Raw genomic sequence first — 23606 nt, forward strand, 5'->3', positions numbered from 1 at the left:
ACAACCCTGCAATGTAGGCTAGGCTGAGAGTCAGTGATTGGCCCTCAGGTCGACTCAGCGAGATTCATGGCCAAGTGGGGATTCGAACCCCAGGCTCACAGCCCTTAGTCTGACATTCTAACCACTACAGCACTCTGCTTCTCCAAGCCCTTCCGCTTTCTCCCAACCCTACCTGCAGATGCCTGGGCTTGAACCTGGGGCCATCTATTTGCGTGCAAGGAAGGTGCTCTATTGCTGAACTACAGCCCTACAGCATGAGATATTTAAGAATACAGGAGCTGCCTTATACAAAGGAAGACCACTGCTCCATCTGTTTGTTGTTGTTTAGTCATTCAGTCGTGTCCGACTCTTCATGACCCTATGGACCAGAGCACGCCAGGCACTCCTGTCTTCCACTGCCTCCCGCAGTTTGGTCAAACTCATGCTGGTAGCTTCGAGAACACTGTCCAACCATCTCGTCCTCTGTCGTCCCCTTCTCCTTGTGCCCTCCATCTTTCCCAACATCAGGGTCTTTTCCAGGGAGTCTTCTCTTCTCATGAGGTGGCCAAAGTATTGGAGCCTCAGCTTCAGGATCTGTCCTTCCAGTGAGCACTCAGGGCTGATTTCCTTAAGAATGGAGAGGTTTGATCTTCTTGCAGTCCATGGGACTCTCAAGAGTCTCCTCCAGCACCATAATTCAAAAGCATCAATTCTTCGGCGATCAGCCTTCTTTATGGTCCAGCTCTCACTTCCATACATCACTACTGGGAAAACCATAGCTTTAACTATACGGACCTCTGTTATCTGCACTGACTGACAGCAGCTCTCCATGATTTCAGACGCGGCTCTCCAGGGTTTCAGACAAGAATCTCTCCCAGTCTTATCTGGATATGCCAGGGATTGAACTGGGAACCTTTTGCATGCAAGGTGGATGCTATAACCACTGACCTGTCTCCTGTTTTCTCTCTCCCACAGCAGGAGGATCACAGCTTTACAGTATATGTCAAGGACTCTGGGTGACTTCTCTACCTGCCCATCCTTTGCACCCAATAGCTTCTTTCAGTCTCCTCTTCTTTTTTCTTTTCATTTTTTTTTTTTTTTGAGCTGGAATCCAAAAAGGCAGAAGAAGTAGCAACGTCGCCCTGAACTAGCAAAGATGGGGGAGCTATGCCTTTTCACCTCCCCAATTTTTAAATAATAAAAAAGTAATATTCCTGGCCCAAGTCTCAAAAGTCTTGGCTGCAAATTCTAAAGCAGTACTGTACCAGCTCTTAGAAAACTCCTTGGTTGTCAGCAATAGCTTACACAGTCTCCAAGTTCAGAAGTGGTATTATTTCTGAATCGCTGGTGGCTGGTGCCCTTTGAGACTGGTAGGGCAGAAGGCAGGGAGGGAGGCCAACACTAGGTGGCGCCAGAGCCAATGGCAGGCAGAACCACCCCCTGACTGGTTGTAAGTAAGAACGTAGGTGAGGGCAAACTGAGGTTGCTGGGTTCAGATACAGTTTCACTAACACAACTTATTTACTATAATCAGAGCAAATAAGGACAAAGAACTGAGAAGTGGAGTTTGCTTAAATCATTGGAACACAAAATTGCAGGAAAAGTCCCAGCCTATGTTCTGTTTGTGCTTATCTAAAATTGGCTATATACAGTGGTACCTCAGGTTAAGTACTTAATTTGTTCCAGAGGTCTGTTATTAACCTGAAACTGTTCTTAACCTGAAGCACCACTTTAGCTAATGGGGCCTCCCGCTGCCGCCGCGCCACTGGAGCACAATTTCTGTTCTCATCCTGAAGCAAGTTCTTGAACCTGAAGCACTATTTCTGGGTTAGCAGAGACTGTAACCTGAAGCGTATGTAACCTGAAGCGTATGTAACCTCAGGTACCACTGTAATAGGAAAATATATTGCTATCAAGGACGTGTTATAAGCACAATGGCTGCTCTCAACTTACGTTCTATATTACTATTTTTTCTTGACCAATATCTGTATTGCAGTTTTTTTTAAAAAAAAACTATGTTATATTTAAGTATATGTGATGTAGTACTGTTGAATGATATAAAGAAAATTTCATTTTCTAATTAACCCCTCCCCAGAAACCATATAAATGACTAAGTCAATTAAAATTACCATAAAACCAGTGAGACATGCAACAGAACAGTGCAGTGTAGACTTGTCCCTGTTCAGATTTCCAGCTGTTCCAACAACCCTGCTCCCCTCCCCATGTTTTCTGTGTTTGCTCCCAGCAGTCAGACAGCCTTCCATGCCCACCGAACATGTGCCATCCTCACTGGGCTGCTTCTAGGCTGCCTGTCATCCAAGCGGATTGCAAGATGCTGTAACCACTATTGTCACACTGGTATGATGGGGGCAGCTAGTAGTCAGAAGATGATGCTTCCAGGAGCTTCTCATAGTCAAAAGCAGTCTTGACAACTTACAGGGAGAGCTTAACCATGTCTACTCAGAAGTAAGTCCTGTTGAATTCACTGGGGTTTATTCCCAAGTAAGTTGCCGAAACAACTGCCTGGTAGTCTGGCCATTCCTTTGAGATGGTAATCACTTAATTCCTGAGACAGGGACGCGGGTGGTGCTGTGGGTTAAACCACAGAGCCTAGGACTTGCCAATCAGAAGGCGGTTCGAATCCTCGCAATGGGGTGAGCTCCCGTTGCTCAGTCCCTGCTCCTGCCAACCTAGCAGTTCGAAAGCATGTCAAAGTGCAAGTAGATAAATAGGTACCGCTCCGGTAGGAAGGTAAACGGCGTTTCCGTGCACTGCTCTGGTTTGCCAGAAGCGGCTTAGTTATGCTGGCCACATGACCCGGAAGCTGTACACCGGCTCCCTCGGCCAATAAACCAAGATGAGCGCCGCAACCCCAGAGTCGGCCACGACTGGACCTGATGGTCAGGGGTCCCTTTACCTTTACCTTTAATTCCTGAGACAATGGGAAGGTTCCCTCTCCCTTTCAGAGAAACATTTGGTCAGTTTGGGAGTCAAAATGGTTTCAGGACTGTATTCCTGTGCTGCTCCAGACATGCGGTTTATATATTTATGTACGTGTTTGCTTGGTACATTTATGAACATTTATTATATATCTAAGACCTTAAAATTCTTATAACAGGTTCCACTTTGAGCCCTGCTGATACAGAGGCAGGCGGGCAGCCAGCTAGGGCTTCACAGGTCAAAACACACACTGTCGGGCCACAGTTGTAAACAGCAAAGAATAGGTGCAAATTGCTCCCCCAGGACTGCGCTGATTACCAAGGATGTGGCTTGGTATGCATTAGCTTCGGTGGCTGAATGCGCTCAGTGTGCAGTCGGCGTGATGATGAATGGGTTGCACAAATGCCATCTCAAAAGAAGAAACCCACAGCCAATGGCAGGTCCTCTACAGCTGGCCCTTGGGTTTTTGGAAGTGCTGGACCCCTGCACTCACATCACTGCATATATATGCCATTTCTCTCTAGATCTCACCAAGAGGTAAGCTGGACACTTCATAATCAAACAGGCTAAGTTCTCTGATTGTTGGAATGCTGGCTTCCACAATCCTAAAGTAGTAGCAAGTGCCACATAACATCCTGTCTGGCTTCATTCAGAGGTCAATCAGTTGGGTGTATTCAGCTAAGTTATACTAAGGGTAGAGCCACAGTTAGCCATGTCCTCTAATTTCAATGGGTCTACTCCAAGTAGAAGTTACACTAAAGGCAACCCATTCCTTCCCAAGAGAGGTTAGATTGGGTCCCGCTTTGCTATCCTTCCACCATCAGGCAGAACTCTGAAAACTAAGGTTCAAATCCCTGGGCTGCTGTCAGGGCAAACTGCATTTTCGTTGCTGCTTCTGAATGTGTTCTGTTGCATTCTAATTATTGTTTTTGACCAGTTTGTTGTTCTCACTTGGCATTTTATAATGATGTTTCTAAATGTTGGAAACTGCCTTGAATCCTAATTTGGGAGAAAGGCAGAATATAAATGCATTAAAATTAAAACAAAACAAAATAAAAACGTGTAGAAGATCCCACCAAGAACAATCTTCTTTTCTTCTCCTTCACTTTTAGCACTAGCTTCTTAGCATGGTGAACTTAGTCCAAAATTTTACAAATCATGATGGCTTCAATCCCAGGCTCAGTTAGGCTTCCTTGAGTTCTGTGCGACTTAAGTACCAGCCATCGACATAGGATGGCAGCCAAAGGAATTAACAATTTGGCTTTCAACCACATTGTGCTACTTAAACGTAATCCATAGGCCATAGAAAAAGCAACGCATGAGAGCCAGAACACACACATAGATGGCCAAATACCTATCCTGTTGGCATCGTTGCAGCTCTACAAGTTAGGGATGTTGCCAGGGTGTGAGGTCAGAATTAGAAGAAGAAGAGTTTGGATTTGATATCCCGCCTTTCACTCCCCTTCAGGAGTCTCAAAGCGGCTAACAATCTCCTTTCGCTTCCTCCCCCACAACAAACACTCTGTGAGGTGAGTGGGGCTGAGAGACTTCAAAGAAGTGTGACTGGCCCAAGGTCACCCAGCAGCTGCATGTGGAGGAGCGGAGATGCGAACCCGGTTTCCCAGATTACGTGACTACCGCTCTTAACCACTACACCACACTGGCTCTCCATACAACCCTTGTTAACTCTGAACATCAACTATGTTCAGCCACAGGAAAACCATCTGTGTGAAGTTCACTGATGAGGATAATGGTTTCTCCCTCTTGCATCACCTCCACAGTGAAGGCTGGTCCATTTGGGTGAGTTGAGAAGTGCCTCACTAACTTCAGCCAGCTTCCACTTGCCTACCTGTACAGTCACACCAGGGGGTGCCACTGCTTCCTTCTCCTTAATCTCAGTTGCTGTTGTGGAACTCAACAGGATGAGAACAAACCTAGAATTGGTTGACTAATAGTTGACTAAACCATACCTTATGAGGAATGGTTGAAGGAGCTCTATACGTTTAGCCTGCAAAAGAAGGGACTGAGAGGAGATACAATAGGTAAAGGTAAAGGGACCCCTGACCATCAGGTCCAGTCGTGGCCAATTCTGGGGTTGCGGCACTCATCTCGCTTTATTGGCCGAGGGAGCCGGCGTACAGCTTCCGAGTCATGTGGCCAGCATGACTAAGCCGCTTCTGGCAAACCAGAGCAGCGCACAGAAATGCCGTTTACCTTCCCGCCAGAGTGGTACCTATTTATCTACTTGCACTTTGATGTGCTTTTGAACTGCTACGTTGGCAGGAGCAGGGACCGAGCAACGGGAGCTCACCCCGTCACGGGGATCAAACCGCCAACCTTCTGATCAGCAAGTCCTAGGCTCTGTGGTTTAACTCACAGCGCCACCCGCATCCCATACAATAGTCACCTTCAAATATCTCAAGGGCTGTCACACAGAAGAGGGAGCAAGCTTGTTTTCTCCTGCTCTGGATGGTAGACTTGGACCGAGGGCTTCAAGTTACAAGAAAGGAGATTCCAACCAAACATATGGGGGATGACGACTTTCCAACAATAAGAGCTGTTGGAACAGTGGAAGGTGTCTCCCTCAGGAAGTTGTGGACTCCCCTTCATTGGAGGTTTTCAAGCAGAGATTGGGTGGCCGTCTGTGATGGATGTGTTAGCTGAGATTCCTGCATTGCAGGGGGTTGAACTAGATGACCCTTGGTGTCCCTTCCAACTCTACAGTTCTATGATTCTATGACTCTACCTGTTATTGGCTCTAGCTCCACCTACAGTTGGCTTCCCTGTTTTCCGCCCTTCCAGTTCCAATGGCCAACAGCCGCCGCTGCACTTCCCATTTCAGAAGCTCCAAGCACTTGACCTTCATCACTTATGTCTCTGTGAAGCATTAGGTAGTAAGTGGATACTCCAAACACTCTCTGCTTCTCTCTTTCCCCATCAACCTGTCCTGCTTCTATGAAGCAACAGCAAAACAGGCTAGTTCACCCATTGGACATGCTGGGTATGTTCCCACCCAGGACATACAAGAGCAGCATAAAAGGGGCTGCCCTTATTTCTTCATGAAGTACGGAACTCCCTCCTACAGGAGGCAATGATGGCCTCTGTCTTGGATGGCTTTAAAAGAGGATTAGACCAGTGGCATAGCATGGGTTGCTAGCACCTGTGGCCACGTAGAGATAGAGTGGGTGGAAGGGGGGGAAACGGACAGAGTACATATGCACATTCAACTGCCTAAGGCATCTGTGTTACCAAGGAGATCGCAACCACGGGGATAAGAAAGGAAGAGCTTTTCCGTTGTCTGGAGAGGTCACCTTTTGGTTCGCATGGAGCCCAGCGATGGAAGCGCGTAGCTGCATTGAGGCAGCACTGGGTGTTGAAATTTTGCACCTCTCACAAATTTTGCACCCATGGCAACCACCCCTGTGGGCCGCCCCACACTATGCCACTGGATTAGACAAATTCGTGGAGGAGAGAGCTACTGGAGGCTACTAACCGTAATGCCAGTGCTCTGTCTCCACATTTAGGGGCAGCAAGGCTTCTGAATGCCAGTTGCTAGAAACCACAGGCGGGGAGAGTGTTCTTGCGCTCGAATCCTGCCTGCTGGTTCCCCACAGGCATCTGCTGAGAGAACAGGATGTTGGACTAGGTGGGCCATTGGCCTGATCCAGCAGGCTCTTCTTATGTTCTTAAATGGTTTTCCAGGGTACACTAGTGCCCTGGAAAGAGGACTGGAGGGTGTTTTTGATAATCAAACTGTCACGTTGGCTGCTGATGCCATTCGATGCAAGGCGGCCCCCGGGAAACCTTGATTCCCCCCCTCCCTGCTCTGCCAACATGTGATTAGCATATTCACATTAATGTTGGCAGCTGGCAATGTTTATTTCAATGGGAAAGGCAGCAGCTCATTGGTGGAGCATCTGCTAGGCGTGCAGAAGGTTCCAGCTTCAAGCCCTGGCATCTCCAGGTAGAGCTGGCAAAGATTCCCTTCCCGAAATCCCAGAAAGCTGCTGCCGGTCAGTGTTAACGGTGCTAACCTAGATGGACCAACCGTCCATCTAACTAAGGCAGCTTCCTAGCATTTAGGGGTAGGGTGGGTCAGGGGAGGGAGCTGTAGCTCAGCAGCAGAACACATGCTTTGGGTATAGAAGGTTCCAGGTCCATTTAACAGCATCTCCAGGTAGTGCCAGAAATGGCCCCTGTCTCAGTACCTGGGCTGCCACTGTCAGTCAGCATCCACAATAGTAGACGGACATATTTATAACACATTCAAAACACTTTTTTTTTACTAATGTAGCTGAGTCCAAAGTACAGTGGTACCTCGGGTTACATACGCTTCAGGTTACAGACTCCACTAACCCAGAAATAGTACCTCGGGTTAAGAACTTTGCTTCAGGATGAGAACAGAAATCGTGCTCCGGCGATGCGGTGGCAGGAGGAGGCCCCATTAGCTAAAGTGGTGCTTCGGGTGAAGAACAGTTTCAGGTTAAGAACGGACCTCCGGAACGAATTAAGTACTTAACCCGAGGTACCACTGTATATGACATAAGTTGTGGGGGCAGGGGCTGGCCTGTCTGATTTATTTATTGCATTTGTAGCCCACCTTTTTCTCCAAGGAGCTCAAGGTGGAGCACACAATTCTCCACTACCCATGCATAGTGGATAGCTCAGTTGGTTGGAGCGTGGTGCTGTTAACGCCAAGGTTGCAGGTTCGATCCCCGTATGGGAGAGATGCATATTCCTGCATTGCAAGGGGGTAGACTGGATTACCCTTGTGATCCCTTCCAACTCTTCAGTTTTATGATTCTGGATCAAGTCAAGTGGGGATTTGAATCCTGCTCTCCCAGGTCCTAGCATGACACCCTAGGCAAACTAAGGCCTGGGAGCTGGAGCTGGCCCAATCGCCTTCCCAATCCGGTCCACTGACGGTCCGGGAATCAGCGTGTTTTTACATGAGTAGAATGTGCCCTTTTATTTAAAATGCATCTCTGGGTTATTTGTGGGGCATAGGAATTCGTTCATTATTTTTTCCAAAATATAGTCCAGCCCCCCACAAGATCTGAGGGACAGTGGACCGGCCCCCTGCTGAAAAAGTTTGCTAACCCCTGCCCTAACCAGTACACCACACTGGTACCTTTGGGGTCACTGCTGTGATCACACCCGCTGCTGTGATTCTTGGCTCTTAAGTTGTCCTTGAGTAGAGATAGTGGTATGGGTTATCTGGAGGCAATGCTTCTAATGGCCTGTTTGGTGTTGTATTTTAAATGATTGATAACCCTTGACATTCAAACAATGTGTCTCAATAGGAGCTAAGGTACCCCAAGAAAACAGAGCAGATGAACAGAGATGACTTATTCCCCTACGCCCAGCAGCTAGTAGGAGGGCCAGCCTGGAAGCTATGGAACAGAGTGCAAAGCAGACAGCCCACAATTGTTTCAAAGCAGGTGTGGAGAAACCTGTGACCCTCTCGATGTGTTTTAAATGGACTGTGAATGTAGCTGAGTTATGTTACTGAAAGCAATTTCCTAGGCTTAGCATGTGCTCAGAGGCATCCTGCCTCTGTTCTTCAAATCTATCAGTGTCTCTCTCGCTTGTAGTTTCTGGAGTTCTAATAAAACCCAAAGCAGGGCCATGTTTGCACCTTACATTTAAAGCAGTAAGATACCATTTTAATAGTCATGGCTTGCCCCAAAGCATCCTGGGAGCTGTAGCTTCTATAGGGTGATAAGAGTTGTTCGGAGACCCCGCCGCCCTCCCAAAGCTACAATTTTCAGATTGGTTTAATGATCAATCGCTCCTCACTAGGAACTCTGAATTTTACCTCTGAGGTTATCTGAATCCTCTTGAGATCTAGAGCCTTTTCTCTCTCTTGGGTCCTGCAGCCTTCCTGATGAGTGGAGAGCCTTAAAAGGGTAGCCTGTCCAAGTCTGAAGCCAAACACTCCATCCTCCCTCTGTTAGCATCTGTTCTGGGCCCTGCTTTGGGGGCAAGCAGGCCCTGGAGTCCCCAGATTCTTTGCAGGGGTGGAATGTGTACCTAAGGCTCAAGGGACTCTTGCCTAACAGGCTCAGTGTTGGGTGAGGAGCTTTGCAACTCCATGGCTTTCACCTCCAGATCCAGGGCTTATCCATACTTCCTCTTGATCTATTGCTTTCTCCTGGTGAAAACAGCTCTATAGCGCTCAATCAGAGCAATCAGCAATGTGCTTTTTCTCCAGATTGATGTTTACTCCAATTTAGCACTAAAGAGCAGGTTTTCCCTGGGAAAGGAGCAGGGCAGGTGGGACACCCAGACCCTCCAGATGTCCCTATTTTCCAGGGACAGAAGACATCCCAGTTTCTGATTGGATCCTGGAAAGTCCTGCTTTCCCTTAGGATGTCCCTATTTTCATTGGAAAAATATTGGATGGTATATGGAGTTACATGACCCTCACGCCAAGGAGATAAGTAGCTATACAACCTCTAGAAGACATCTGAAGGCAGCCCTGAACAGGGAAGTTTCTTTAATGTTTAATGTTTTATATATAAAAAATATATGTTGGAAGCTGCCCAGAGTGGCTGGGGCAACCCAGTAAGATGGGTAAAGGACCCCTGGATGGTTAAGTCCAGTCAAAGGTGACTATGGGGTTGAGACGCTCATCTCGTTTTCAGGCCAAGGGAGCCAGCGTTTGTCCACAGACAGCTTTCTGGGTCATGTGGCCAGCAGGACTAAACCGCTTCTGGCGCCACAGAACACTGTGATGGAAGCCAAAGTTCATGGAAACACCGTTTACCATCCCGCCGCAGCGGTACCTATTTATCTACTTGCACTGGCGTGCTTTTGAACGGCTAAGTTGGCAGGAGTTGGGACAGAGCAACAGGAGCAGAGATTCGAACCTGCTGACCTTCCAATCAGCAAGCCCAAGAGGCTCAGTGGTTTAGATCACAGCACCACCCACATAAGATGGGAGGGGAATAATAATAATATTAATAGAATAGGATGCCTCTATTTTCATTGGAGAAATGTTGGAGGATATGCTGATCAAGAGGAAAACCATTCGGACCCTGCTTGTATTGGAGTCCTGATTACTGCTTCTGGTCACGCTCATAGGGACCAAAGAAGCTGCTTTATATTGAATCAGAGCATTGGTCCATCAAGCTCACTCTTGTCTATTCTGGCAGTGGCTTTGTGGTGTCATTGGCAGGCAACATCCTCGGCCCTGCCTGGAGATGCTGGGAATGGAACCTGAGGGCTTGTGTATAGAAAACAGCTGCTGTACCACTCAGTTACATCCTTTCTTGAGAGGGATGCATGCCATGTATGCTCTGTTACCTGTGGGACCATGTGCACTTCTGCAACTTGCCTGGGTAAAGAAAGGATGTGACAGAACAGAATGGCAGATGACTCAGTAGGCAGAGGAATCAAAAGTTTTCATAAGCCTGTTGGGCACTCCTTCAGGTGGTTAAGATTTGCAGCATCTGGTAGAAATGTAATTTAGAAAGCTGAGCCCTGTTCTGAGAATGTGATCCTTGGGAGGCAGACAGCCTAAGATTTTGGCAAGGAAACTGCCATTTCCCCAATGAAGTGATCTCAGCTGCTTGATGGTGTTTGTCCAAACGTATTTCTGGGCAAATCTCAGTGAAAGCTATATTTTCTCTGCTACGGTGCGGAAGACACACTCAATGCTTTTGTCGAAACAAAACAAGAAAAAATCCTTCCAGTAGCACCTTAGAGACCAACTAAGTTGCTACTGGAAGGAATTTTTGCCCCCAAGTACAGCAGACCAACACAGCTACCTACCTATAACTAGATCAATGCTTTTGTGGCATTCTGAATTCCTTCCTCTTGCCTGGTAGGTTTTGATTATCTGTGCAGTATATTTCTGACTGGAGACAGGGTGTTGGGAGTCTAGCAGTAAAGAGCAGTAAAGATTCTGTAGGCACATCTTCACGACCAGCTACTATCAGTTTTTCATTAGTTTAACTGCCATGGCTTCTTTCCCACCCCTTAGTAATGCTGGGAAATGTAGTTCATTGAAGGTGCTAAGAATCTAGTTAGACCTCCCTGACTGGCTTCAGAGTTCTCTATGGAGAAGGAATGTTAAACAACATTCACTCTGTGGTGTAGCTGTACCCTGTGGATAGGAATATTTAGGTATTCTATCAGAAAACTAAAGCAATTTGAGGAAAGCTGCTTTGATTTCTGTGGTTTATTCTGGATCCACTTTTTTTCCCCAGGGGGGAGAACATTTCAGAGGACTAATTTGGAAAAGTAACGCCTATGATGAAGAAGACATGCATCTGAAAGCAGCAATGTACTCACTGAAGCTACCATAAAATGATCGCCCAAAAATCAGAGGCTTGTTTCTAGGGAGTCCAAAACAAAGGATTAAGGTTGGCTTCATAACTACCTCTGCACCACCATCACCTGCAGGAAAGGAGATTTTTTGATCGAGATTTCAGGAAGTTGACATTGCTAGTTCTACCTGAAGATGCTGGGGCTTGAAGCTGAGAACTTCTGCTTGTTCTACCACCACCTTCGCCAGTTCTCTGGTCAAAGCAACTCTCTTGCTTTGACCAGAGGGAGACTGTTAGGGCTTATCTACACTTACCTTTTCCTTCTCATTTCTAGACACAGGTCCATGCTTTCCTGGCGTGGATGAGACTAAATGTGTGAACTATTCAACCTAGGTCCAGAAAGTTAAGACTAGGTTCTCTTTGTGAACCTCACTAAAGCTCGTGAGTCCATGTGCTCTCTCTTCATTCATTTCCCTCTTTTCCCCTCTAAACCTGGCAGTGATTGTTTGTTTTCCATCCACATACTATGCATTTAGCAGATGGTCTTCAGTAGTTAAACTGATATCGCTAAGGTGGATCCCAATTAATTACGAGGAAGAAAACGGGAACGCAAGGCCCGTTTGTCTTAATTCTGTCATCAGGTTGCAACTGCTGTGCTGGGAAAATCTCTCAAGCCCTGAGGTGTCCCAGGTTAATACGTCAGCTTCTGAATCCATTACCAGAGAAATCAAGTACTGGTTAAAGGGAGGGGTATGTGCATGCGGCAATTTCATTTTTCCATTTATTTTTAGGATTATGAAACTGATTCTTTTAGTGCCTGGTGGTTTCTGTTGTGTTTTATAAGAGTTAAACAACTACCATATATAAATTTCCGTAGACATCTGAAGGCAGCCCTGTTTTGGGAAGCTTTTAATGTGTGATGGTTTGTTTGTTTTTTGCTTTGTTTTATTTGTATTTTCATTGGAAGCAAAATCCTGTTGTTGTGGTGGTGGTGGTTGTTATTATTGATTTGTATGTCTGTTTTATTGTAAAGCACTTTGGGGGACAATTGCCTGACAAGAAGTAGCAAAATCTTTTACATAAATGAAATAATCACCAGTGTTTCCCCTCCTCTTTTCCATTATTAAAGTGCAACCTCTTAATTCCGGCTTGGGATTCATCCAGCCCAGCCTTTCGCATGATGAATTCTGCATATAAGTTAAATAAGCAGGGAGACAATATACAGCCTTGCCGTACTCCTTTCCCAATTTTGAACCAATCAGTTGTTCCATATCCAGTTCTAACTGTAGCTTCTTGTCCCACATAGAGATTTCTCAGGAGTATAGCCTATAACAGTATAGCCTCAGTTAATTATTGCATTTTGTTTATTTCCTACGACACGAAATTCTTGACCATAAGGCTTGCATCCATTGTAAGTGTGGGGCAGACAGCTTTAAGGCAGAGAATAGGAGCCAACTCCTAGGCCTCCAAGCCCCCTCATCCCCCCATAAAATATTTGAGGGGCCTGCCCCCCCAAGTTGATGGGCATTGCCATTCAAATGGTGTGTGATCGACCCCATATTTTATACCTGTTGGCACACCTGAGGCAGAGGCTGATCCATTAGGGCAAATGGGAACCGCTTTACCTGCTTCAGCCAATTACCTTAGCCAGCACCACCTTCCCACTCCTTAGGCCAATTCTGGGAGCTGAGAGTTATTAGGAGACCCCCCTCACAGAGCTACCATTCCCAGAGTGGTTCAACAGTCTATCCCTGCTTGTATGCGGTTCTGGGAACTGTAGCATTGGGAGCAGGATAAGGGCATCCTGGCAACTCTTAACACCTTAAAGTACAGCTCCCAAAATTGTTGGTGAGGGGGGAGCCATGACTGTTTAAAATGGTACCATAGTGCTTTAAATGCATAGTGTGACTGTGGCTTTTAGCCTCCTTTTTTGCCCTAGACAGTGGTGAGGATGGGGACAACACTAGAATTAGTTATCCCTGCCTGTCATTGGCCATAGCTCCATCTAACCGCTGGCCTCTCTTCCTTCCACCTACTAGTCTCAATGGGCAATGGCCACTGCTGCTTTAAGGATAGTCGTTGATTTTAATCATTCATGATACGTTCTCCCTGCCAGTCACGACATATGCAAAACCAGACCATCAAACTATCCATCTTTCAGTCACGGGAGGCTGGTACAATGGATCTCTCTCTTTCTTTCTCTTTCTAACCAAATGTGCTCAATTTTCTTGCATTTAATGTTTGATTGCCATATGGTTTGTTTGGCTATTTATTTTGGAGCTCTGTGTCATTTGTTCTCTCTTTCTCTCTCTCTCTCTCTCTCTTGCTCTTTTTATACCCTGCTGTGTATCTTTCCAAATGAAACTTTGTTATAACCGATGGCTAAAACAAATAAAATTTGATTTAATAATTAATAGCTCTAGAGGATGAACAGTATTTCCTCCTCGCTCTTTACCAATATATTCATTCTCTCTCTCTCTCTCTCTCTCTCTCTCTCTCTCTCTCTCTCTCTCTCACACACACACACACACACACACACAGGCTATAACAACAATTGAGCCAGGCAGACATCATCCAACCTGAGGCACTGATTGACACCATCTTAGGATTTCTTGGAAAACAAGCTTTTACATTTGTGAGTTGACAGCTTCCATTTACAGAATGAAATCTTGTTTTTTTATGAGAGGAACATTTCTGTTGAAGTATTGCCCGTGGTCTCTTGATACGCATCTGTGGTTGAATATGAATCACTCAGCTGTGATTGGCTGAAGACTGAAGGACAGAAAAATGAGCTCCGTTGCATCAGACCCAAGTTCTACTTACCTCACCTCAAAAAGGAAACTGCAGAGTTGGAAAAAGGCATCAGAAAAGGGCAGCCAAAGTGATCAAGGCGATGGAGCGACTCCCGTACACGGAAAGTGAAATATACTCAGAGTCGCAAAGTGATTTCATGCTCTTTGTTCAGCTCATACTGGTGAGGAGGAATGAATCAAAGTCCCCTCAAAGTATCTGCTTTATATACATTATTTACACAATGGGCTGCACATGATTGGCTAATTCTGGAATTCTACTGTAAGCCAATCAGGTTGTGGATTCACTTCTATCTGGAGCATGATTGGGTGGTTCCTGCCAACCAATCATACTGCTGCATTGTTCTAGGACCAATCAGACTGCTGCATTCTGAATCCTATTGTTCTAGGACAAATCAGACTGCTGCCTTTTGGATCCTATTGTTCTAGGACCAATCAGACTGCTGCAGTTTGGATCCTATTCAACTCAGTACATAACAGAAAGATTGCAGCACTTCAGAATCTTTAGTTTACAGGAAAGGCGAGTGAGAGGTTGCATGCTAGAAGCTTATAAAATTGGTGCAGGACATGAAGAAAGCCAATAGAGAAAAGTTTTTCTCCAACTCTTTTAATACTAGAACTCATGGACATCCAATGAAACTGAACGTCGGATGATTCAGGCCTGTGGAACTCACTCCCACAAGAGGCAGTGATGGCCACTAGCTTGGACGGCTTTAAAATATATTGCAAGATGGCTGCTACAGGCAGTGGCAGCCTTTGGTCTCTCAAATTTCAGCAGTGACATGTGCGACACCGAAATTTGGTACATGCAGATACCTGCCTCTTGTGCTCCATTCGACATCACTGGTGCAGCATCCCCTATGGCACTGGCCAACTGGTCTCGCTACCCTAAAACCACCTCTGCTACATGCCTCCTTGAGCAAATGTCACCCCACACTTTCCAGCAACTCTCCTCTATCACTTTCCTTACCGCAAGAAAGCTGGTGGGTTGTTGTTTTTCTGACGCACTTTGGTAAGCAAGAATCCACTTTAATTGTATCACCTGAACCTGCTGGTAGGCAACTGAACCCCACCTGCAAAATGATGACTGTCTGGCAGTGCCCAAGAGCAGGAGAAAGTTATGACTAAAGCCAATTGATGAGTTTATGGCATGAGGAGACCCCTGTTTGAAAGCCTGCGGAGCTGCTTCCAGCCAGTGTCGACAGCGCTGCACTAAATGGACTGATTGTCTGGTCTTGTCAGCTCCCTGTGTTTCTAATGGAGCTGTGGGGCTGCACTGTCTCCTCAGATCTTCTTCTTCTTCTTCTTCTTCTTCTTCTTCTTCTTCTTCTTCTTCTTCTTCTTCTTCTTCTTCCCTGCCCATTTGACTGGGTTGTCCCAGCCACTCTGAGCAGCTTTCAGCATATACAGAAACATCATCAAACATTAAAAACTTCCCTGTACAGGGCTGCCTTCAGACATTTTCTAAAGGTTGTATAGTTTCTTATTTCCTTGACATCTTCTGGGAGGGCATTCCACAGGGTGGGTGCCACTACCGAGAAGGCCCTCTACCTGGTTCTCACAGTGAGGGAACCGCCAGAAGGCCCTTGGAGTTTGATCACGGTGTCTGGGCTGGATGATGGGGGTGGAGAGGCTCCTTCAGGTATACAGGGCTGAGGCCGTTTAGGGCTTTAGAGGTCAGCACTAACACTTTGGATTGTGCTCAGGAATGTACTGGGAGCCAATGTAGTTCTTCAGCAAACAGCTCCCTACTCTGGCAGCAAAGGAAGGACCTCAGTGGTGCAGCAGAAGGTCCCAATTCCAGTTCCCAGCATCTCCAAGTAGGGGAGTTTGGAAATGGGACACAGTAGTCAGGGCAGAAAAGAGAGCGAGTCATTTCCCTCCACTTGCCCCCTGAACACTGGAAGTAGAGGGAAATGACTCTCTTCTCTGCCCTAACTACTGTGTTCCATTTCCAAACTCCCCTCGGCTCTTTGCACCTTAACCGGAAACACCTGCTGCTCTCGCTGGCAACATCCTTCTCTTTGGGAAGCTGAGGCTAGAAGAGTCTCATGCATTTCAAGCATGCAAGGCCCACCATTTCCAGCCTCTCCCTTTTCCTCCCCCCTCCCCCACCGCTCTGAGGCTGCCCTTAACTTTTCCTGCCCCAGATGAGTGTCAACAGAGGTGTGACGCCAGCCCCACAATGGCAGCCCTTTTCTCCTTCTCTCTCCCCAGCCCCAGCAGAGGTAGCGGCTGGGTAGCTTTACTTAATGGTGCCAGGCCTCATTAAACCCAGTTCGAGCGAGCGAAGCCTGCATGGCTCCCCCTCCTTGCCGCGAAAAAAAGTTCAAAGGTGGTGCTAACAGATGTCCCCTATCAGCATCAGAGCACCCGAGGCTGCCTCGGTGTTGTTTGTTTAACAGCGTCATCAGTAACTGATTATTGGCACAGGCAGGGAACATCTGTTCAATTTACAGAAATGGCTGCACAGCCCCCTTCTCTCACCTGACATCCTCCCTGGGTTTTATTGAATCTTCAGGCCTCACAATTACCTCTAATTTCATTGCTGGCCTTGTGTGAAGAAAAGCACTTTCCCCCGGAGCCCCGGCAAGGCACAAGCGTTGATGGCCAATTCCCTTCCTCCTTTGCCCTTTATTGGACATGCGAGGCAACAGACGCAGCCGAGGCGTCTCCCCGGGATTTGTCTCAAAGCACGGCTGTGGTCTGTGTCGTTCGGGCACCCTTAAGAGGGACCGAAAGATCTTCCTCCACAAAGGCTCCTGTGTCATGAGAGACCAACTCCAACTACAAGAGGATCAGACCAATTCATGCAGGAGAAAGCCACTAGTGGTGATGACCATTAGTCAAGGCAGCTATGCTATACCTCCTCACTCAGATATAGTGGGATGGCTCATCCAGACCTGGCATCAAACTGCACATTAAATTTTTTATTTATTGCACAGAAGGGACCTGCAACTAACTAGAAACACCCAATTTCCCACTTGGTATCCACTCTGGAGAACAGAGCGTGCCATACCCTCCAATATTTCTCCCATGAAAATAGGGACGTCCTAATCCATAATAGTCTCCTGCCAACCTAGCAGTTCGAAAGCACAGCAAAGTGCAAGTAGATAAATACTTCCCGGCGGGAAGGTAAACGGCGTTTCCGTGCACCGCTCTGGTTTGCCAGAAGCGGCTTAGTCATGCTGGCCACATGACCCGGAAGCTGTCTGCAGACAAACGCTGGCTCCCTCGGCCAATAAAGCGAGATGAGCTACGCAACCCCAGAGTCGGTCATGACTGGACCTATTGGTCAGGGGTCCCTTTACCTTTACTAATCCATAATAGTAATGTTACTATTTATACCCCACCCATCTGACTGGGTTGCCACAGCCACTCTGGGCGCCTTCCAACATATATAAAAACATAATAAAACATTAAACATTGAAAAACTTCCCTATGCAGGGCTGCCTTTAGATGGCTTGGGGTTTGGATAACTCCATACCCTCCAGTATTTCTAAGATGAAAATAGGGACGTCCTAAGGAAAAGGGGGACATTCCAGGATCACATCAGAAACCAGGGCAGCTTATGTAAAGGAAAATAGGGACACTTGGAGGGTCTAGCATTTTAGAGCTAGTTATCTGACCAAACTCTTACCAGCTTCCTCAAGAAAGGCTTTTACAGAGCTGCATTCCCAAGTGATGGCCACTGCAGTCTTGAATGGCTGCTATGCTTAGTTGCATTTTGTATTGTGGTCCTGCGTTGAACAGTTGGGTTGAATTAGATCAGGAAGGGGAAACCTTTGGACTTCTGGAGTTTTGCTCTACTGCAAACTCCCGTCAGCCCTAGCAAACATGAGGTGATGGGGGTTGTAGTTCAGCGACAACTGGAGGGCCCAAGGTTCCCTTGCTTGAACTAGATGATCTTCAAGGCACCAACTCTGTGATAGGAACCTTGATGGATCAGGTCAAAGGTCCATCTAGGTCACAGTCACACCATGGATTGAAGGCACAATGATACCACTTCAAATAGTCACCCTCAACAAACTACTGCTGCCAGAATGCTTTGTGGAACCTGTGACTGTTTAAAGTAGCATCACAGAGCTTAAACATATGGTGTGGACAGTGGACATGGCATGGGGTGGGGTCACAGGGGCAGTTTCCCTGGGCACAAAATTGTTAGGGGTGCATAATTTCAACACCTGGTGCTGACTCAATACAGCTGCACAGTTCCATTGCTAGGCTCTGTTGAAAACAGCTTCTCCATGTGAACCAGGATGTGACCTCTGCAGACAATGGAACAACTCTTCTTTTCTTATTTCTGTGGATGCGATCTCTTGTGTAACACAGACGCTGTTAGGCAGTTGAATGTGCATGCATACTCCATCCATTTCCCTTCCTCTTACCCCCTGCCCTCTGCACAGCCCTGGGTGTTGGCAACCCCCGCTATGCCACTGGGTGTGGCTGTGGTCCTAGTGCTTCCCACAGTAGCCAATCAGATACCTCCAGGAAGCCCCATACCCAAGCTGGATGTGAAAACAGTAGCCCATCCCTCCTGCCCAGGCAGCTGATTTCCAAAAGCTGATGTCCTCTGGACATGATGGAGCTCACCTTAAGTGGTCAGATTTCTCTTCTGAAAGCCATGAGCCATCACCTATGGTGGTGAAGATCTATACACACAGCGATATCTCCCTCGCACCATCCTCCGAAGAGGGAACAGGCACTCCAGTCCCACTTACCAGTCAATAAAAATAATTAAATAAAATCCAATCCTTGGATTTTTCTCCCCGCACCACAATGCCGCCAGCCCCCATCTCTTTTGTATTTACTCCACTTATAAAGGAGCATTGAGTGCCTGGATGGCTGGTGCTGGGAATGCATAATAAGCCACTCGAGCCTGGGAGAGAAAATGGACAGGCCAGCAGCCAGTAAATGGAACTCGAGAGACCCCTGACATTCTCCCTTTTAAAGGGGGGAAGAGGGAGAAAGGAGGAACTGAAGGGGAGATGGCGAGCACCTCTGCCTCCAGCACCCCTCTTGGCTCCCATTTCTGTCTCTCCTCCCTCTCTCTCCTACGTTGTTAATGCAAAAGGACGGAGGAGAAAGTGCAGCTAAAAGCCCTGCTGCATGCCAGCTCTGGATTTCAGGGCAAATCTGAAAAGAGCTTTCCAAACTCACCCTCTATGAAATGCGCTCATTGCTCCCACATGCCCACCCCTTTCGGCACAGGGCAAACCCAAGTGTCTTTCTGCATGGAAAGCACATGTTCAGAGGTAGCAGGATTGGGAATATTGGCTCTCAAAAGATCCGGCTGTATCCTATGGAACAGAAGGTATGAGCCATCAGAACAGAGAGGCCTTGAGGAGGGGCCTTGAAGTTGCCCATCCACAATTAAGGGGTCAGCAGAGCCCAATCAAATGGCCAGAGTCACATTTTCATTTGGCTGGATAAAATAAATAATAATAATAATAATAATAATAATAATAATAATAATAAAATTTATACTCCACCCATCTGGCTGGGTTTCCCCTGACACTCTGGGCAGCTCCCAACAGAATTAAAAGCACAATAAAACATCAAACATTAAAAACTTCCTGAAACAGGGCTGCCTTCAGATGTCTTCTAAAAGTCAGATACAGTGGTACCCCATGTTATGGATGGGATCCATTCCGGAGGCCCATCCGTAACATGAAAAGCCCACAACTCAGAGCGCTGCATCTGCACAGGTGCATAGTGCGATTTGGTGCTTCTGCGCATGCGCAAAGCGCAATTTAGCGCTTCTGCACATGTGCGAGTGGCAAAAAGTAACCCATTACAGTACTTCCGGGTTGCCGCGTGACGCAAGATGAAAACATGCAACCTGAAGTGGATGTAACATTAGGTATTACTGTAGTTGTTTATTTCTTTGACATCTGGTGGGAGGCATTCCACAGGGCAGGCACCACTACCGAGAAGGCCCTCTGCCTGGTTCCCTGTAGCTTCACTTCTCGCAGTGAGGGAACTGCCAGAAGGCCCTCAGGGCTGGACCTCAGTGTCTGGGCTGGACGATGGGGGTATACTGGGCTGAGGCCGTTTAGAGCTTTAAAGGTCAGCACCAACACTTTGAATTGTGCTCAGAAACATTCTGGGAGCCAATGGAGGTCTTTCAGGACCAGTGTTATATGGTGTTGGCAGCCACTCCCAGTCACCAGTCTAGTTGCTGCATTCTGGATTAGCTGCAGTTTCCGGGACACCTTCAAAGGTAGCCCCACAAAATTCAGACAAGTGCAAATTTCTAAGGAGGGCTGCATTTCAAGTCTCACATTTTTCAGAAAATGTGACTTGGATAGCTTCACCTTTCAATGTGAACTGAATCAAATTTCTTCCTGTCCCTAATCAAGAAAAATGGAAAAATGGGAGATGCACTTGAAATTTAAAACTGTCTCAAATACCTTTATGTATCTTTAGATGTTAATATATTTGACTGAAACCCGGGGAAGCGAATGGGGTAGTGGGGGGAAATTTGGAGGAACATCCCCTGCCCCTTGCTCCCTTTTTGACTAATCCCCGAAGCAACCTCTGTCTCCTCCTTTTTTCTTCTTGTTGTTTCCCCTTTCTGTTGCCATAGTTCCCACACATTTCTCTGTTTATAGTGGGTGGAGGCAGAGCAGTTCCATCTGCCATATTTTTCTGTCAAGGGTCACCAACCTTTCTGGCCACATCTGCAACCTGGAGAGGATGTTGGGGCACCATGCAGAGGCTGCAACCATGCACATGTGCTGTGCCACAGTGCACATGCATGCACACTCAGACACAGCTGCGGCTGTGACCTCTGTGCAGTAGGCTAAGGGCTCTCCCAGATGACCTGTTTACTGAGTATTCATCCTGATATTCTTGCACGAAGCTTTAGCGGTGGTTAGACTAGGGCTAGGGCAAACCTAGACAGCATCTTAAAAAGCAGAGACATCACCTTGCCAACAAAGGTCTGTACAGTTAAAGCTATGGTTTTCCCAGTAGTGATGTATGGAAGTGAGAGCTGGACCATAAAGAAGGCTGATCGCCGAAGAATTGATGCTTTTGAATTATGGTGTTGGAGGAGACGCTTGAGAGTCCCATGGACTGCAAGAAAACCTATCCATTCTTAAGGAAATCAGCCCTGAGTGCTCACTGGAAGGACAGATCCCGAAGCTGAGGTTCCAAGACTTTGGCCACCTCATGAGAAGAGAGGACTCCCTGAAAAAGACCCTGATGTTGGGAAAGATGGAGGGCACAAGCAGAAGGGGACAACAGAGGATGAAATGGTTGGATAGTGTTTTCGAAGCTACCAGCATGAGTTTGACCAAACTGCGGGAGGCAGTGGAAGACAGGAGTGCCTGGCGTGCTCTGGTCCATGGGGTTGTGACGAGTCGGACACGACTCAACGACCAAACAACAAAGACTAGGGCTACATTCACACAATACACATAAATAACTGTGGTACCACTTTAAACAGTCGTAGCTTCCCCCAAATAATTCTGTGAGCTGCAGCTTGATAAAGATGCTGAGAGTTCTTATGAGGCCCCTATTCTAGTTTCAAGTTCAATTCATCCCAATCTCCACCTCTGTTTGTGAATGCTTTTTCTTCTTTTTAAGTCCTCAGCATTTTCATACAAATTCCTCCTAACATACACATTTTCGTATGCAGTTTTGGCTAATATGCACATTTTTGCACAAAGAAACATTCCTTAAGGAGTTTTTCATGTACTCATACCAGACCCTACAAGTGTCCTTATTTTCCATGGACAGCCCTGGATTTACTGAAGCCGTTCCAGTTTCTGATTTGATCCTGGGATATCCTGCTTTTCCTTAGGATGTCCCGATTTTCTTCAGAGAAATGTTGGAGGGTATACTTTACCCTAGCACATGAATTTTGTGTATACATTATGCAGCTTTGTAAAATTCAGAGAAGCGCAGATTTCAAAGGCTGGCTGAGTTTGGGCTCATGTGTAGTTTGGAAAAGGCTAAATTCTGTAAGTTTGTCCTTAAAAGCAAACTGAATCGAACTTCTCCCCTATTGCTAGGTATGTGGCATGGGAAAGGTCCCAAGGGCTTGACAAAGAGGCATAGGGGGCCTCATTCTGTTCCCTAAGCCCAAGGTTCCCCATTGCCATTTTATAGCTATAAGAACAGGATGCAAAGCATTAGAGGAGCCTTCTTCGTGCTTAATGCTTATCCTTCTCATTGCTATTCCAGGAGGAGGGAATTGAGCCAAGGAGCATTATCTTAAAAATAATAACTACTGTATTTGATGAAGCCATTTGTGGGCTTAGAAACTATTAAGAATGAGGAGGTGCCTTCCTAGAACGATCCTGTGACAATGGAGGACCCGCAGGTTGCGCTCATCTGGAAACGATTCTGACGAAAAGCACGGCTTGCAATGCAGTATGGATGCACTAGAGACAGACAATCAGAGAGGCAAGAAAGGGACCTTTGGTGGTATAATATCGGTTGCCACAGGGCCAGGAATGTATCTCCCTCTGTGACAAATTCATCCCAGTCTGTGGCTCATTGTTTTGTGCACCTGTTCTAACAACACGGCTTACGCTGCCCTAACTCCCACTGATGCTATTGACTCACAGGACTTGAGCCAACAGACACGTTGTTAGCCAAACACAATTTAGTGGCCTTGATATTGTAACAATTGGAAGCAATTCAATTGCCTACATTACACAAGGCGCAAGCCCTGACGCGCCTAGTGGTCCCTTCTGACCTTCAAAGTGCATGCATCAGTGAAACGGTACGGAGAACTTTTAATGGACGGATCGGCGGAGTTGGACCCTTACATGTGGTAACGATTAGGACTGCCTTGGGCTTTTTAATTACTGTCTCATCTACTGAGGGCTCGGGTGCCAAAGCAAAGCAAAAACAACACAGGGTGCGTTGCTAAGGTAAGGGCACACAAGCCAAACTTAGGACTCAGCTACGCAGCTGCAAATTAAATGTTTTAAGTGTGCTGTAGAGTGAATTATGCAAATGTGACACTAGATGGTGATGGTGAGCTATGGCGAATTCAATATATTTTTCTAAACTTTTTTAAAAAAGGATTTTCGCAAATTTTTTTATATGTGTGTAGATTCCACCGTCTGGAGGAGACTCTTGAGAGTCCCATGGACTGCAAGAAGATCAAACCTATCCATTCTTAAGGAAATCAGCCCTGAGTGCTCACTGGAAGGACAGATCCTGAAGCTGAGACTCCAATACTTTGGCCACCTCATGAGAAGAGAAGACTCCCTGGAAAAGACCCTGATGTTGGGAAAGATGGAGGGTACAAGGAGAAGGGGACGACAGAGGACGAGATGGTTGGAGAGTGTTTTCGAAGCCACCAGCATGAGTTTGACCAAACTGCGGGAGGCAGTGGAAGACAGGAGTGCCCGGCGTGCTCTGGTCCATGGGGTCACAAAGAGTCGGACACGACTAAACGACTAAACAACAAGATTCCACCATGAATGTTGCTTGGCAGGGCATCCACAGTTGTGCCATGAACAGCAGTCTGGGCTAAGGAGAAATCACTGTACCAGGCCCAAGTCAGGCCCAACCCCATAATGTGACATCCCAGGACAATCTAGCCCCCAACCCCAACTCAGCACAGAGAAGGTTTGGAGTG

General features: G+C 46.8%; 1 long non-coding RNA gene across 1 annotated transcript in view; it reads right to left on the bottom strand.

Moving 5' to 3' along the window:
• LOC310749805 overlaps nucleotides 1-23606 on the bottom strand; it is an 83001-nt gene that overhangs the window by 11524 nt on the left and 47871 nt on the right. The gene's annotated exons all lie outside the window — the stretch shown is intronic.

Source organism: Podarcis filfolensis (assembly GCF_964270895.1).
Source record: "Podarcis filfolensis genome assembly, chromosome: 14".
In the NCBI taxonomy this organism is placed as follows: Eukaryota; Metazoa; Chordata; class Lepidosauria; order Squamata; family Lacertidae; genus Podarcis; species Podarcis filfolensis.